The sequence below is a fragment of the Condylura cristata genome, unplaced genomic scaffold (assembly GCF_000260355.1).
Source record: "Condylura cristata isolate star-nosed mole 26May11 unplaced genomic scaffold, ConCri1.0 scaffold00017, whole genome shotgun sequence".
Lineage (NCBI taxonomy): Eukaryota > Metazoa > Chordata > Mammalia > Eulipotyphla > Talpidae > Condylura > Condylura cristata.
In genome coordinates, this window is record NW_004567118.1 from 4,587,894 (window position 1) to 4,602,691 (window position 14,798).

Genomic DNA, 14,798 nt, shown 5'->3' on the forward strand with positions numbered 1-14,798 from the left:
CGCGGAGAGGCCGGGGAGAAGGGGCCGAGACCTGGGAGCCGGCGGAGGAGCGGGGTGAAGGTGGGCTGCCGGGGGAGGAGCGAGCCGGAGGAGGGTCAGGAGGAGGGAAGAAAGGGCGAGGGCGGCGACGGGTGCACGCGAGAGGAGGCGGAGGCTCCCCGGGAGAAAGGCGCGCGAGGGAATGGGCCAGAGGGGAAGGACGGGGCTCCGGTGGGCAGCGGCGCCCTGGGTGGGGGTGCCCCGCGCGCCCCACGACGCTCCTGCGCCTGGCCGCGCTTCCCCCGCGCCTTGGCGGCCGGCCTGGGCCCGCCGCCCCGCATGTCTCCTGGGCCCTGGGCCCCAGCCTGCAGCCGACCGGGCTTGAGCCTGCGGGGGGCTCCTGGGGGGAGAAGCCTAACCCCTGCGCCACTCCCCGGCAGCTCCACGCTGGTGTGGGAGAGAATGAGGTTCTTTGTCTCTAAGGGCTCAAGACCAGAAACGGAGGGACCTCTGGTCCCCAGAGGGAGGAAAAGCCACGACGTCTGCTGCCCAGGGAGTTGTTGCCACCGCCTCTCTGGGAAGTGTTGCCAGCTACCAACAGTTCTTTCCCAAAGGCCGACTCCCCAGCCTTCTAGCATCTTCTGGAGCTTCGTAAAGGGTTGAAGCAAAGGGACTTAATGCCTTTCCTAGGAATAGCAGTATTTTAGGGTATTCTGAATCAAGCGCGCCTTCCTATCTCCACGTTTATTATAGTGTGGGGCTGTGTGTCTTCTAGGGCCTCACGGTTCCTCGTGGACGAACTTGTTTTAATTGATTTCTTTCTTTTTTGCCCTGTCGAGGTGTGTTTTTATTTTTTCAATCCATAAGGAGATGACTAACGTTCTTTGGCCTAATGTGAGAACCTCTAATTAAAATTGCCCTTGCCTTGTGGAATCAGAGCATGAAGCGCTGGAAATTTTAAACAAGTGGGTGTGAATGTGTTAAGGCAAGAGAGCCCCAACCCTCTTCCACCAGACTCTATGGCCCCAGATCTGCAAGGGAAAGACTGGGGTCAGGGAACCCCCTGAAGATGGTTGTGGTGGGAGGTACATAAAATAGGCTGATGTCTTTCAGTGTGAGGGCATTCAATATTATCACTACACTATAATTCCCAAATTTACATCTTCCCATCTAACTCCAAAAATCCTGGATCCAACTTCCTAGGAGACATTTATTTGCATGTCTTAACATCACAATTCTGAATTTATCCCACCCGAATCTTTCTCACCCTCTATCTAGTCTGTCTTCAAACCCACTGCCCTTCGAAATACATGTCCAGAATCACAAAACTTTGCAGCACCTCACCATTTAACTCCTGATCTAAGGTCCTAATCATACCACTTAGTTGCCGTAACCTTGTACTAGTGTCTCTGTTTCAACCTTCGCCTTTCCCCACTTAAATCTGTGTCAACACAGCAGTCATAGTGATCCTGGTAAGACATGAGGGAGGTCCTGTTTTGATCAAAGCTGGCTTCCCACCTTACTTGGACCAAAAGCACCATTATTGCTTGTAGGACCTGGCTCCTGGTAGTCCTCTAACTTGGTCTCCTAGTACTACCTACTTAACCACTCCCCTTCTACCTTGAACTCCTTCAAACACACCTCCTATGTATCTGCTCAGCTCTTTCACTTGCTTTTCCCTGCACATGGTTTCCTCTCACTTCCTTCAGCTATTCACTAAATATCTTTTCATAAGATCTTCCCTTATTGTAAACTCACAATTCCTTGCAAACTTGCTCTTCCCCTTATTAGACACTTTGTTTTAAATCAGTACTTCTGACCACCTGGCAGGTAATTTACCTTATTTATTGTCCATATAATGTAAACTTCATGTTAGGTTCACTGCCGTCTCAGCACCTACAGCCATATCTGGCACAAAGTAGGAACTTAGTAAATAGTCATCGAATGTGTAATCTGTTTAGAAATACCAAAAGAAAGCAGCTACCCTTAACTTGGTTAAGTAACAATCATGTAACAATATGTGAAAAATAGTGAAGCCTAAGGAAGAATAAAGCTGTGAGGGGGCATAGAGAAAACAAAGCAGTGTCCGGACCAAATGAAAGTGACAACTGAGGTGGCTCTTAAAGGTTAAGACTATGGGAGGATATTTCAGACAGGTGCAAACACAAGAGGTATGGGATAAAAGGAGTAAATGAAAGAATTTGGGGGAAAAAACACAATTTGTCTTGGATAGTGGGTAGTAAAAGGAATAAAGCAGAAAAAGTATATTGATTAGATTATAAAAGACTGAAGGCCCAATTAAGGAATGCATAATTTGTCAGGCATAGTGAGCCATGGACTTCCAGCAACGTATGGAATGATTAAATTTGTATTTTTGGAAGCTAACTCAGTATGTGTATCTTTGCATTGAAGGCAGGACACCAACTTGAAGGCTGTTCGAGTGTGAGATGAAGAGTTTGGTAAATTTAAGGTCCCGGTGGCATGGGGGTGCAGCCGGAACAACTGGTTGGAAAAACTCAGTGGTTGATAGCACAGGCTCTGGTAGGGGACTGCAGGCTGTGCTCACAGGTCCAGTTACTGGCTGTGGGATTAACCTAACTACCTCTGCCAAATAAGTTTCCACCTCTGCCAAATGAGAATAATAGTATCTTAAACACAGGGTGATTGTGAGATTAAATGATATAATCCGTGTGAGTGTTTATCATGATGTATAGCACCTGGTAATGCTGAGAGTGTAGTTATTCATGGCAGAACTTGTTGATGCACAGAAAGCATAGATGGGGTGAGGGAGAAGAACTTTGTGGTCAAGATTTTTAAGGCAGGACAGATAACAATTCCATGAACAAATTGCTTGTTTTGTTCTCTCAACTGTGTGGTCCTCAACCAGCACCATTGGCATCACAGGGGAACTTGTTAGAAATGTGTATTCTTGGCATCCCACTCCAGACCTAATGGATCACAAACTGGTGGGGGGATTTAGCAGTCTGAGCTCCAACAATCCCTGCAGGTGATTCTGATGCATCTCAAGTTTGGAAACCACTGGTTTGAAGTCCATACTATTGGTTGGGGTTGGCCAAGATATTCTTAAAGGGCCAAGCAGTTAAGTATTTTAGGCTTTGACAGCCATAGTATCACTTGCCCTATTCAACGCTGCCATTGTAGTGCAGAAGACATGTGAAGGAATGAATGTTGCTGGTGATGAGCCCCCAATCTAAGATACTAGTGCTGAATAAATCACCTGGAAAGTCCAAAAAGAAAATGGGGATAAAGAGGGAGCAACAGGTGAGAGATCCAATGGTTAAGCATAGAGGCTCTCATAGATAGCAAAGGTTCTGTGATTGCAAAATCACAGTCCCACTATTTTATAAAATTTTATTTAGGGAGACAGTTTGAATTCCATTGGTCATATACTTCTATTTTAGGTTTTTCAACCATTTAACAATTCTTTAAGAAAAACAAGCATCAGGCTGTATGTGGCCTAGGCCTGTAGTTTGCTAGCTCTGATCTGCAGACCAATAGACCAAATTGGAGCTAAACTCCCCCCCCCAGAGAAGGAAAGGGAGCACTCTTTAGTACCCTTGTAAATTAATGCAGTGTGGTTTAGAACTTACTTCTGAGATTACATGCTTCATATTTTGTGTTAAAACTTACTTTTGTGAAATGATAATAGCAATTGATGGTGGCAGTTTTCATGTCCTTACTTGGCAAAATAAAAAGCTGGCAATCCTATATCAGTCCTCCACATTTTTTTTTCCCTGGAAACTTTACAACTCTGGAATCCAATGTCTAGCATTTCACTACTCCAGACAAAGTAAACATGCTTTTCTTCCCTAAAGCAGAGGCTGGAATTTTTGGATTGGAGGTCTGATCTTGATCTCAACTCACAGGGTGAGAAGGATAAATCATCCTGGAAATCCAGGAAGAGGAGACCTTCTAAGAAGGGACGAGAATTTTTGCTCTAAACCATTAGATTTTAAACTGGTAATCCCTGAACTGAGACATATAAGGAAGGGAGCTATCTAGGAGTAAGGCGCCAAGAGAGAGAAGGTGGAGCTGCTAGCAGAGAGGAAAATTTAGGGCCCATAAATCAAGTCCTTACTCCTTGCCTATTTTATCCCTAATGGGATAATGACCATCTCTTCTGCCCTCTGGCTAAGGGCACGATGGAGTTAAAGCCAACACTTTCACCAGTCCCTCCAAGGCTTTTAAGAATAGCAGAGTTCCCTAGCATAACCTTTGAAGGGAGTGCTACTGTGCAGACAGAGCATGTAAAAAGCCCTTTTACCGGCCCGACTCTGGGTTTCCCCAGGCCAAAAAGAAAATCGAAATAGGTCTTCTGGAAGGCCCCTTCCGGCTTGAAAACTCTTAAGCTGTATTTTCCTACAAACAGTGGGACAGAACTAGGTAGGAAAGAGACTTGTTTGGGCTTCTCCCCACAGACAGGATTCATCTGGGAGGCTTCCTGAAGCTCTTGGAAAGGTAAATAAAGACTGGGGTTGCGTGGCTGGCGATAGCCCAGCCCCACATGGTACTGAAAAGAGACCAAGACTGGAGGGGCCACCTTTCCCTTCTTGGGGGATGGGGAAACAGCCTGGAGCCGCAGAGGTTTCCGGCTCCGAGGCCCGGCCAGGTTCCCAGCTCTTTCTGGCAGAAAGAATGCCCCGCGTCCCGGGGCTCGGGAGCCGGCTGCTCCAAGGCCGCCCCCCTCTCTCCTCGGCGGGGCCTCTCCCAAAGCAGGGCACACCCTCCCTGCAGCCTTTTTTTTTTTTTTTTTTAAATCACAACGCAAACTTGGGTATTTTGCTCGTTTTGCCAGCCCCGCCAAAACTTTCGGCGAACCCCGCCCACTCCACGTGGACCTCCCCTCTCTGTCCCGGCAACCCCCGCGAGAACCCCCACCCACTGCACGTGACCAATTGTTATGTTTCCTTGCTGGGGCTCCCTTTTCGCTGGCACCAGGCACCGGCTGAGCAAAACTGCCCCCTTCAGGGTAAATGTGAGGCAGCAACCTGAGAGGCGACCGAGGCGCGCCACTGGGGAAGAAGGCCACGGCCCCCTTAAAGTGGTTTCATCTTAGCGCTCCCTGGCCAGCCAACTGAAGGATCATGCAGAGTAGGAGGCAAATTCAAGAGAAGGGGTAGCATCAAACACAAGTACTTTGAGGGTAGAATTGGGCAAAGTTTTAATCCCTGGCTGCAAAGTTGGCTACCTCAACTTCATTTCCCCTAGAGTTTTTCATGGTGTTGGCAGAGGTTTCGCAGATCCTTTGATACCAGACAAGAGCCAAGAATCCTTTAATTATGGGCTGGATAATGGGAACGGGGTTTCTCCTAGCCAAGATTCTGTTTCTTGCCTTCTCTACCACCTCCCTTTCTTTCCCCAACAACACTGGAAGCCGTTCTCTCCCTATGGGTTAGGTGCTTCAAACTGACATAAATTATTTCCAAGATGGAGTCTCCACCTCTCTCATTGTTGGGAACATTTGCCCTGGATGGGAAGAGCCCCAGGAGATCACGTTGGAGGAAGGGGAAATGGGCCGGACAGCAAAAATAAGTCCAGTGGTAAGCCTTGGTACACAGAACAAAGGAACGACCAGGAAAAACAAGAAAATGGGTCAAGTGAAGCCAATTTTCCTTGAGGAAAATTCTGACCTACGCTTCCTCCATTCTCCTCCCCATTCCTTTCCCCCATGTAAGAGGTGCGCTTCAGAGTTTTAGTAGGGAGTTGGGGTGGCCGATGTTTATGTGGTTGTCGGCTGATGGGAAGAAAGTTCATCAGGCAGTGCTCAGAAAATGAAGGGAAAATTTAAAATCAGAATCAAAATTTAAAATCAGGGGACCGTTTACCCCTACCAAATATCAGAGAGGTCATAAACTGTAACTATCCCAAGAGTTACAAGTCTTGCAGCCCAAGGTGGGAAGCCCCACTAGCCAAAAGCACCACCACAGGGACCAAAGAAAGTGTTGAAGGGAATGAGTCCTAGGTACCTATTATCAAGCAGAACAGCCTCGATGCGGACAAGCTAGAGCGTTAAGGACTAGAAACACTTGCTCTCCTATAACTCAGCACCTGTCAACGCTCCCATTACCAGGTGCTATTTCCAGAGTCCTGGGCCTAGGGGAGGATAGGGAGGGCCCTGGCGGAGGGGCAGGAGACCCAATGGGCTCCGCCCCCGGTCCCGCCGCAATTCCAGATTTTAGCCACTGGGGGGCTCCCGAGCTCAACCACAGCCCCAGAGGAAGGGAGTTAGGGAGGGAGAAAGGGAGGGAGAGCGTAGAAAGAGCTCTTCAGAGGACAGTTTGGGGTTTCAGTGATGACCCTGAGCAAAGAGGTGACCTAAGGGTCATCAGCCGTCTGCTCTGAAGCAAAAGACCCTTCTCACGGCCCTTGGGAAGGCATCCAGCCTCGAGTCTTTTAAAAGGGACTTGTGGCACTGGGAACTAACTCCCCAACCCTCCCCTGTGGTCATTTCCTCCCCTTCTCATTTCCTTCTCCTCCCCCATCCTGGTGGTGGGAACACCACCACCATCCCCCACAGCCTGTAGGAGTCCTGAGGAATGTTCTCACCCTGGCTGGGTGCCCAGCCGTGGACTTCCTGGGCTTTGGGGTGGGGCTTGGCTGAGGGAAGCCCTTTGGCCAGGGGAGCTACCCAGTCCTAAACCTCCTATTCTCTCTCTAACTCACCGCTCTTGCGTGCTCCCTCTCTTCCAAGCAAAGGGCTCATCTCATCCATCATTCTCTCACCACCACCTAATTTCCTTCCCTTCACAATAGGATTTCCTTTCCAGGGCAGCACATCCACAAGCTGGGGACAGCAGCCTTCCCAAACACTGGTTTTACAGTGAGTGAGGGAAAGCACCTACCTCAGACCTGCCCTCTCTGTTCCAGAAGGCCCCTAGCTGGAAAGGGTGGTGCAGCTGCAGGGGTTCTAAGCTAAGGGATTTTTAAATAGTAATTCAGCTCTTCGCCTCCTTCTGACTCTTTTTCCAGAGCGGTTAGGTCTAAAGAAGTATATAGGTCCCTATGAAATAAAGGTCTCCATTGCTGACCACCTTTACTCAGGCTTCACATCCCTGAAGTCAGCTGAAATCTGAACTTACTATTCCATGTCAGGCCAAGAAAATCTTTCCAGCCAGCTGCAGTAGACTGGGGTGGGTCGAACAAGTATGGAGAGAAACAACCAAAAAAAAAAAAAAACCTAGTGAATAGAGACCAGATCTCAGGCACCTATTCAAGAGGTCCTGGCTCAGAAACATTGGTCTTCTGATACTGTTCACAAATAACAAAGTGAAAACTCACTCCTGATGTCCCCCCCCACCCCCCCCACCCCCGGCCTTGAGGTACCTCGGTGCCACTTCTGCAGCCTGTGTCCCTGACATCACTGTCTGTAGACCTCTGCCAGATTCCTGAGTTCCTGCCTTGAAACCTCAGCTCCACACCCAGGGCCTAGGGGAGCGCCGATGTAGGTCACTGCAGCGGAGCCTGCAGGGGCTGTCTGCTTCTTGAGCCCGGAGCCTTTCAGACACAGAGGATGCCTTGCAGAAGCAAGAGAAAGGCTCCACCAGAACAGAGGGAAGCATATTCCTGGAAAAATGAAGCAGGGAGGGAAGCCAGGAGTCAACTGGTCACATCTGAGACAGCAATGGGAGCTCTGTGCGTGACAAAGGAGGGAAGGCAGAGGAGAGGGGCCAAGCACTGCGGGGGGTGGGGGTGGGGGTGGGGGGGTAGCCCACCCCCCATCCTTGCCCTGTTCACCATCACCCCCACCCCCGTTTTCCATTGCTTTTCGAGGCTCAGGTTTCATCCCCAGGAGCCTATGTGATTTGCCCCTCTGCTTCCTCTGGTCACAATTTCTGGGTCTCAGGAAAGGAGGGGGCCAGGGTTGTGCCCACCCACCCCTAATGAGAGACTTATGCTTGTTATCTGTTAACCTCATTCTGCCATGGGTACTTCCAACCCTCTGGGGCCTCACTCCTTGTCTGGGCTCTCTCTACCCCTGGCTCTGAGATCCCAAGGCAGATGTATATACATGGGTTCAGATCCTTTAGCTATGCATGGGGAGTCAAGGACTTATGACTGTAACTAGCCCGGGGCTCCATAGCCAACAAAAATAGACAAGGGACCAATTTGAACCACTATCACTTCTAATAAGAGCCTCAGGGCCGGAAGAGAAGTAGGAAAGAGAAGGGACAAGGCAATCCTAGCCTGCTCTGCCCTCCCCCACCCCCCGCCTGCATTCTCAGTTCATCCCTGACTGTTCATTTGTTTTCATTTCCAGAATCCTTGCTCACAGCCGGCACTCAGTTGGGTTTGGCTCCCTGGCTAAATTTTGAGGTGCAGAAGCCCCACAGTAGAAGGTAGACATTCAAATGTCACATCCTGGGCTAGATTCTCCTATAGGGCAGATGGCAAGGGAACAAGACCTAAAAGAAACAAAGCATCACCCTAAAAGGGTGCAAATGAAGTCTCAGCTCTATGAAGCTATCTGTAGTTGCTGCAGGAGTTCGATCCCAGGCCAGGGAGCTGACCCACATGGCCCAGCAGACCTCTCCTGCCTCCCCACTGATCCCCTCAGCAGTGCATTTCAGTCAGTCTGCCTGTTCTGTTCCCTGTGAATCCTGTTACTTCCCCCGCATCTCTGGACGACACCCCAACTGTTCTGTGCATACATAAAGACAGCATTGGTTCTCAGACGTCAGCCTGCACTGAATCTCCTGGAGGGCTTGTTCAAACACGCCGTGAATCTCCTGGAGGGCTTGTACAAACACGCCGACCCAGAGTTTCTGATTCAGTGGGCCTGGTAGGGCCCAAGCATGTGCGCTGCCAACAGGTCCCGGGCCATGCTAACCCACCTGGGACCACGGGTGGATCTGAGAACCCCGGCCCCTCACTCCAGAGCTCACTATGGGGCTCTGGCTGGCACCGAATTTAGAAAGAAGCAGCATGTGAGAGCCCTGAACACATGACTCCTGCTCTGCCCTGCAGGAGGGTACAGGGCGCTGGGAAAGACAGGGCAGGAGCAGGCATCAATGGTTCTGGAGCTGGAGCCTGAAAGAGTATGCAGCCTGTCCTTTTTCAGAGACTCCACCGACCCCATGCTTATTGAAAGTCACTTCCCCAAACATGTTTTGCAGCAACAGCAGCAGCGGCTGAGCACTAGGAATTTCCTGTGGCAGGCTGCGCCAGCGCGGGGAGGGGAGAGGCGGTGCTGCCGAGCCAGAGCCTTGCCTGCTCCGCTCCGGCTGGGCCACGTGCCCCACCCCCTCGCTAGCACATGTCTCCACCGCCAGCGCCGCAGCAGCCGGGCTGTTTATGAGCGAGTTGTTGTGGTAGAAATGGAGCAGGCTGCACGTGCCCAGGCCATGTGACCCGAGCGGCCCGCGTGAGTCTCCGTGCACAAACACCGAACCCTGTCCCTCACCGGCCTGAGATGGGGAAGGGGTGAAAGGGCACGCGGCTGTGACTCCCTGACTCCTGGTTCTTTATCCTGCTGCTGGCTCCTTTTGTTTTTCCTGAGCCACCGGGGAAGCAAGCACCCTGGAAAGAATATATCTTCTCCCCAGGTAGATTCTTCTCCCAGGTAGCCCCTAGGCCCCAGGGAACAGAGGCCTCCCCAAGCCGAGAGTACAGAATGGCACCAGCCAGCCCTCTGTCATTATATGAGGATGCAGTCCCCCGCACCAAGACTGGTTTCCTTGCAGCCTGCACACCCCACATCGGGCTACCTGATTTTAGGGAGGAGGATGCCACACTGATGTAACAAGTCCTCATTCCAGGATTAGAACAAGGAGAATTCAGGGATTTGTGGGTTCAGGGGCAGGAAGCCAGGTTTTCTTCGGCAAGGTGATTTGCAGGGTTAGGGGTCAGAAAAGGCAAAGTCCCTCTGGGAGGAGTGTGTGTGTGTGTGTGTGTGTGTGCTGGAATAAACACAAGCACCAAAGACAAGTTCAATCTCCAAAAGGCAAAGTCCCTCTGGGAGGAGTGTGTGTGTGTGTGTGTGTGTGTGTGTGCTGGGATAAACACAGGCACCAAAGACAAGTTCAATCTCCGTGCCCTCCAGTGTGCCCTCCACTGACCTGGCCCTCCAAGCCCCACAGGGACTTCTCCCTCTAACCCCGCACCCCAGTGCCAGCCCTGTGCTCTGGTCCCCAACCTGTGACCCCATTTCTGAGCCATGGTGCCTCTTGCTGGGATGGGGGACTGCTGGAGTCAGGCGGACAGTAGGTTAGCAGGAACAAGCAAACTAAATGAGCGCGACCCACATTTCCCTCCCGCACCAAAACTTTGCAGATCCTGCATTGCAGAGCTAGCACTTTTTTTTTTTTTTAAATCTCCACTGTGCCCCTACACACGTCTGCATTTTTGCAACCAGCACAGATTTTTTTTCAGGGTGCAAACTGCGCATTCTAATGAGCCAAAGCTCCTTCCTGTGGCATTGAAAATCTCTGACAAATTGTTTCTCTCCCCTCCCCCCCCAATTTAGAAGAAGGGGAGGGATCCCAAATTTGTGAAATTGCTCACAGCATCCTCTCTCTCCTTCCCCTGCAGCCCCCCTGCAATCCCAACCCCCCTCACCCCTCAAGATACTGCAGTCTTTCCAGCCCAACTAACAGCTGCAAAACAGAGGAGAGGGATGAGAGGAGGGAAAAGGAGGCTTGTTCCTTCTTTCTAGGCAGGCTGAGCTGGAGGGGTAGGGGTTGCTTTTATCCTCTTTTGGCAGCCCACTGCACCCCCCTCTCCCCTCCCCACCCATCCAGTGTTTATGTAAGCTTTCCAGGATCCACACAGGGCCCCTGTTGCCTGCCTCGGCCCTGGCTCCTCCAAGGGCCATCCTGCTCACAAAGACTGTGAGCTCAGGCAGCAGCATGGACATCTGCAAAGGGCCAAGGAGCGGGGAGATGCTGGATAAGAAGATTTGAGATAGGGCTTGGGGTACAGAAAGGGGACAAGACGCAGGCACACAGGCATATCCCCCCACCCCACATCCCGACACACATGCACACATACTCCTGCCTCTCAGGCCTGCAGAGGCTCAAGGACAGTCAAGAGGCAGGTTCATGGACCCTGAAGTGACATCACCAGTGGGCTGTAGCAGTAGCACAGCAAACAGGATGGTCTTGGCATGGAATGTGCTGGATGCCACCCCTCTCACCAGCCCAGGAGGAGGAACCCATGCCAGAAAGAGGGCGATCCAGGGCTTAGCCTTTTCCTGACAAGGACAGCTCATGCCACCTCCAGGATCCAGTGATGTGGGTGGGGTCCTGGGCTCTGAGAGGGGACCCTCCTTTGGTTTCCCCCCAAATTTCTGTTGAAGCAGCATTGACCCAGGTGGCTTTTGAATGGCTGTTTTAGAGGTGTACATTGCTCTTGCAGGTAAATGGGAGAGATGGGATGTTTTCTTTAAGACTTTTCACACCACTTCTGTCTGTCCTTAGTGGCTTTCCACGCCCCAGTTGTACAGATCCTTCCTAATACACCTGCTGGAAGGAAACACCATGGTGTTTTAAAGGGCCCTCTGACCTAGTCACCAGCTGCAGAGCCCAACTTCAGTGGCTCAGGTCAAAAAGAGAGTTCTCTTTCCTGGTGGCTCAGGGGCTTAAAGTATCCGTAGTATCAAGCTATCGCCAGCCACTGTGACATGAGTTTGATCCCCAGGCCAGCCAGGGAGCTGACCCACATGGTGCAATAGACCTCTCCTGTCCTGCCTGCTGCTCCTCCACCTGGTCTGGAATCTAACTCAGGCTGTCTTGACGGGCTGATCAGGCCAGCATGGCTGGCCTTTGCAGTGGTAGCACTGAGATCTAACATCAGGGAGATCCCATCACCATTTTCACTGAGTCTTAATAGTGGTGGTTCTGAGAACTAGCTAGGGGGAGTTTTAGTTCCTTCAGTGATTTCCATCAACTCTACTATTCTTTTTTTTTTTTTTTTTAAAGATTTATTTATTTGTACATACAGAACTGGGGTACAGGCCAGAGGCTCAGAGGCGGTGAGAGGCTTCACCAGAGACAGAGCGGGGAGCAGAACAGGCAGATGGAGGAAGTACACTGCTGAGGGGAGCAGCGGGCGGGTCAGGAGAGGTCTGCCACGCCATGTGGTCACCTCCGGGGCAGGCGGGGATCGAACTCATGCGGAAGTGGCTTTAGCTTCTCAGTGCAGTGCTTTAACCCGCTGAGCCACCAGGGAGGGCCAACTCTACTATTCTTTACAACATGTTTTCAATCTTCTTAAGTACAGTGCCACGCAAATACAGGTTCCTGGGTTCCTGACATATCAGGTAGTCTCTAGCATCCTGGGAAGTTAATAAAGGTCTAAAAAAATCTCTAAGTCTCAGATTCCCCAACTCTAAGAATGAGAGGGACTATATAGGCTGGTTGTGGATATTAAATGACACATGTGCAAAGCACTTAGCATCCTGCCTGGTATACAGTTGATACTTAACACACATTGTTTCCTTTCTCTAGAAAAGGAGTAGCCAGGTCAAGAGAGAATCTGAGGCAACTCAACCATACATCATGCCTCACCCTCTTTCTCCATGTCCCTCAAAGACAAATCAACTTAGACTTTGACCCTCCAGTAATATGTTCTGGAAATTCTCTCCCAAGATATCAAAGCTTGGTGTGGGATAGGGAAAGCCAGCTGCCCTTTTAAGGACTAGGTAGAGGGCCTAACAGGGGAGGGAATGAGTCTCTCCCAGGCATGGGCTGGTTCTTTGATTCTGGCACCCCAGAGGTTTCTGTCTCAGATTTGCATCACCTAGGCAGGCAGGTTACTACCCTGGGTAGTGGTTGGTTTGGTAAGAAAAGAGGGGGAAGGGAAATCACCTACTGAAGCCTGACCTGGTTACCAGCAAGGACCCACCCTCAGTCAGTCAAACAGTTGGCCCAAGATTTAGGCCACCCAGGATTTGCACAGGGCGTTGCCCTATTACCCAGCACAGCCTGCTGGCAAGGAGACCAGATCTTGGATCAAACACGCACATCCAACACACACTCATCCCACTCACACTTACCCCCATGCAGTCATTCATCATCCTACAGTCACAGACACACTCTGACCAAAGCGTAGAACTCTGTATCTTTCTTTTCTCTTCTCTCTGCTCTCCTCCCCAGTCCAAAGAAAGCCAGGATAAAAAAAAAAATTATTTATGTATATAGGTGCCGAAATGCAGGCCAGAGGTGTGGGGGGTGAGAGGGTGTGGGGGGTGAGAGGGTTCACCAGAGACAGAGTGGGGAGCAGAACAGGCAGATGTACTGAAATACACTGCTAAGGGGAGCAGCAGGGAGACAGGAGAGGTCTGCTGCGCCATGTGGGTCAGCTCCCCAGCCAGCTGAGGATTGAACTCAGGCCACAGTGGCTGTTGATAGCTTGATAGTACTGAGCCTTTAAACCCCTGAGCCCCCAGGGAGGCTCCACCAGGAGATATATTTAAGATTGATTTGGACACACACGATCCAATCCTGCCCCTCAATGGTGGAGTCAGACCCCCAGAACCCTAGGCATTTTGGGGTAGAAATGTATCCAGTGTGGAGCCAGAACCCTGCCTTACTATCCCAGGTCTTGTTATATGTCAGTTCCACGCAGATCCAATCTGAGCAGTGTTTAAGAGTTCAGTCCCTTCTTGTGTGTGCATGCAGCAGTGAACTGAGCTGGAATTGGAATGTCCAGCTGGCAGGAGGCTGTGCTGTGATGCCTGTTGTCTAATGGTTGTCAAGGTGGAGGTCAAAGAGAGGCCCAGTTGGAGTCTACTTCAAATTCCTAAAGGTCAGACAATCCAGCCTTTCCCTGCTGCTCCTTTTGGTAGCTCTGGGTCCCCCAGTATCTGCCCTTCTCCCAGCAGCTATTGGCAGGGAGAAGAGTAGCAGGGTGAATTGGCTAGAAACTTCTGGAGCCCAGGAAGAGCCCTGCCTCTTTATTCTTCTGTGCCCTCTCCAATTGTAAAACGAAGACCCTAATATTACTGCTTTGTCAGGGAGAAAAGGAAGGGGCCTATTAGAAGCATAGAGGAAGGAGGGAGCAGAGGTGACCGCCCCTGTTGCTGCGCCCTCCTCCCAGCCTCCGCCTCCAGACCTCAGCAGACTGCAAAAACAACCCAGCTTCTTGCCAAGAGGAGTTAGGCTGACTGAATTTCAGTTCTTGCTGCTTCCTCCTCTCATTGGCTGCAAACTTGGGGAGTGAGTCTTGACCCCTGATCCCCCTATAGGGATAAAGACCGGCCAGTGGGAGGGGTGGGGGGTGGGCAGGCTGGCCTCTGCAGCAGCCAAGTTAGCTCTGAGTTTTCAGGAGGAAGAGGACCCAAGGCAGGGCCGGGAGTGTGTTAGCAGTGGCACTGGGGCTGCGGGGTCCTGATTCAGAATTAGGTCCTGGCAGGCCCCTGGGCTCTGCCCCCAGCTTTGGCGAGTAGTCCAGAAGGGGACAGAAAGCAGGCAAGGCAGGACAGGGCAGCTCAAGTCCGGTCTGTCCCAGCTTCCCCTCTGGAGCCCAGGGGGGAGGAGGCCAAGTTCAGAACCAAGTTTTCCTGAAAAGCCTCTTTCCTTGTTCATCTAGCCCCTCCCAGCCCTCCCACATTGGGCTGCATCTTCCCAGCTCTAGGCAAAATGGCCAGGGCAGACCAGGGAAGAGCCCATTGCCCTTTCCTACTCTTCTTGGGGGCAGAGAAACAAAACTAAATTCAGGCCATTCTAAGGAACCTATTCTAGGGAGGCTGTTTTCTGCTAGGAATCGGGGGGTCAGTGGTCATGTCAGTGGCTTGGCTGTCCCCCTTCAGTCACCCCACTGTCCTTTCAGCTTGCTCACTTTTCCTCGCCCAGCTTGCTCCT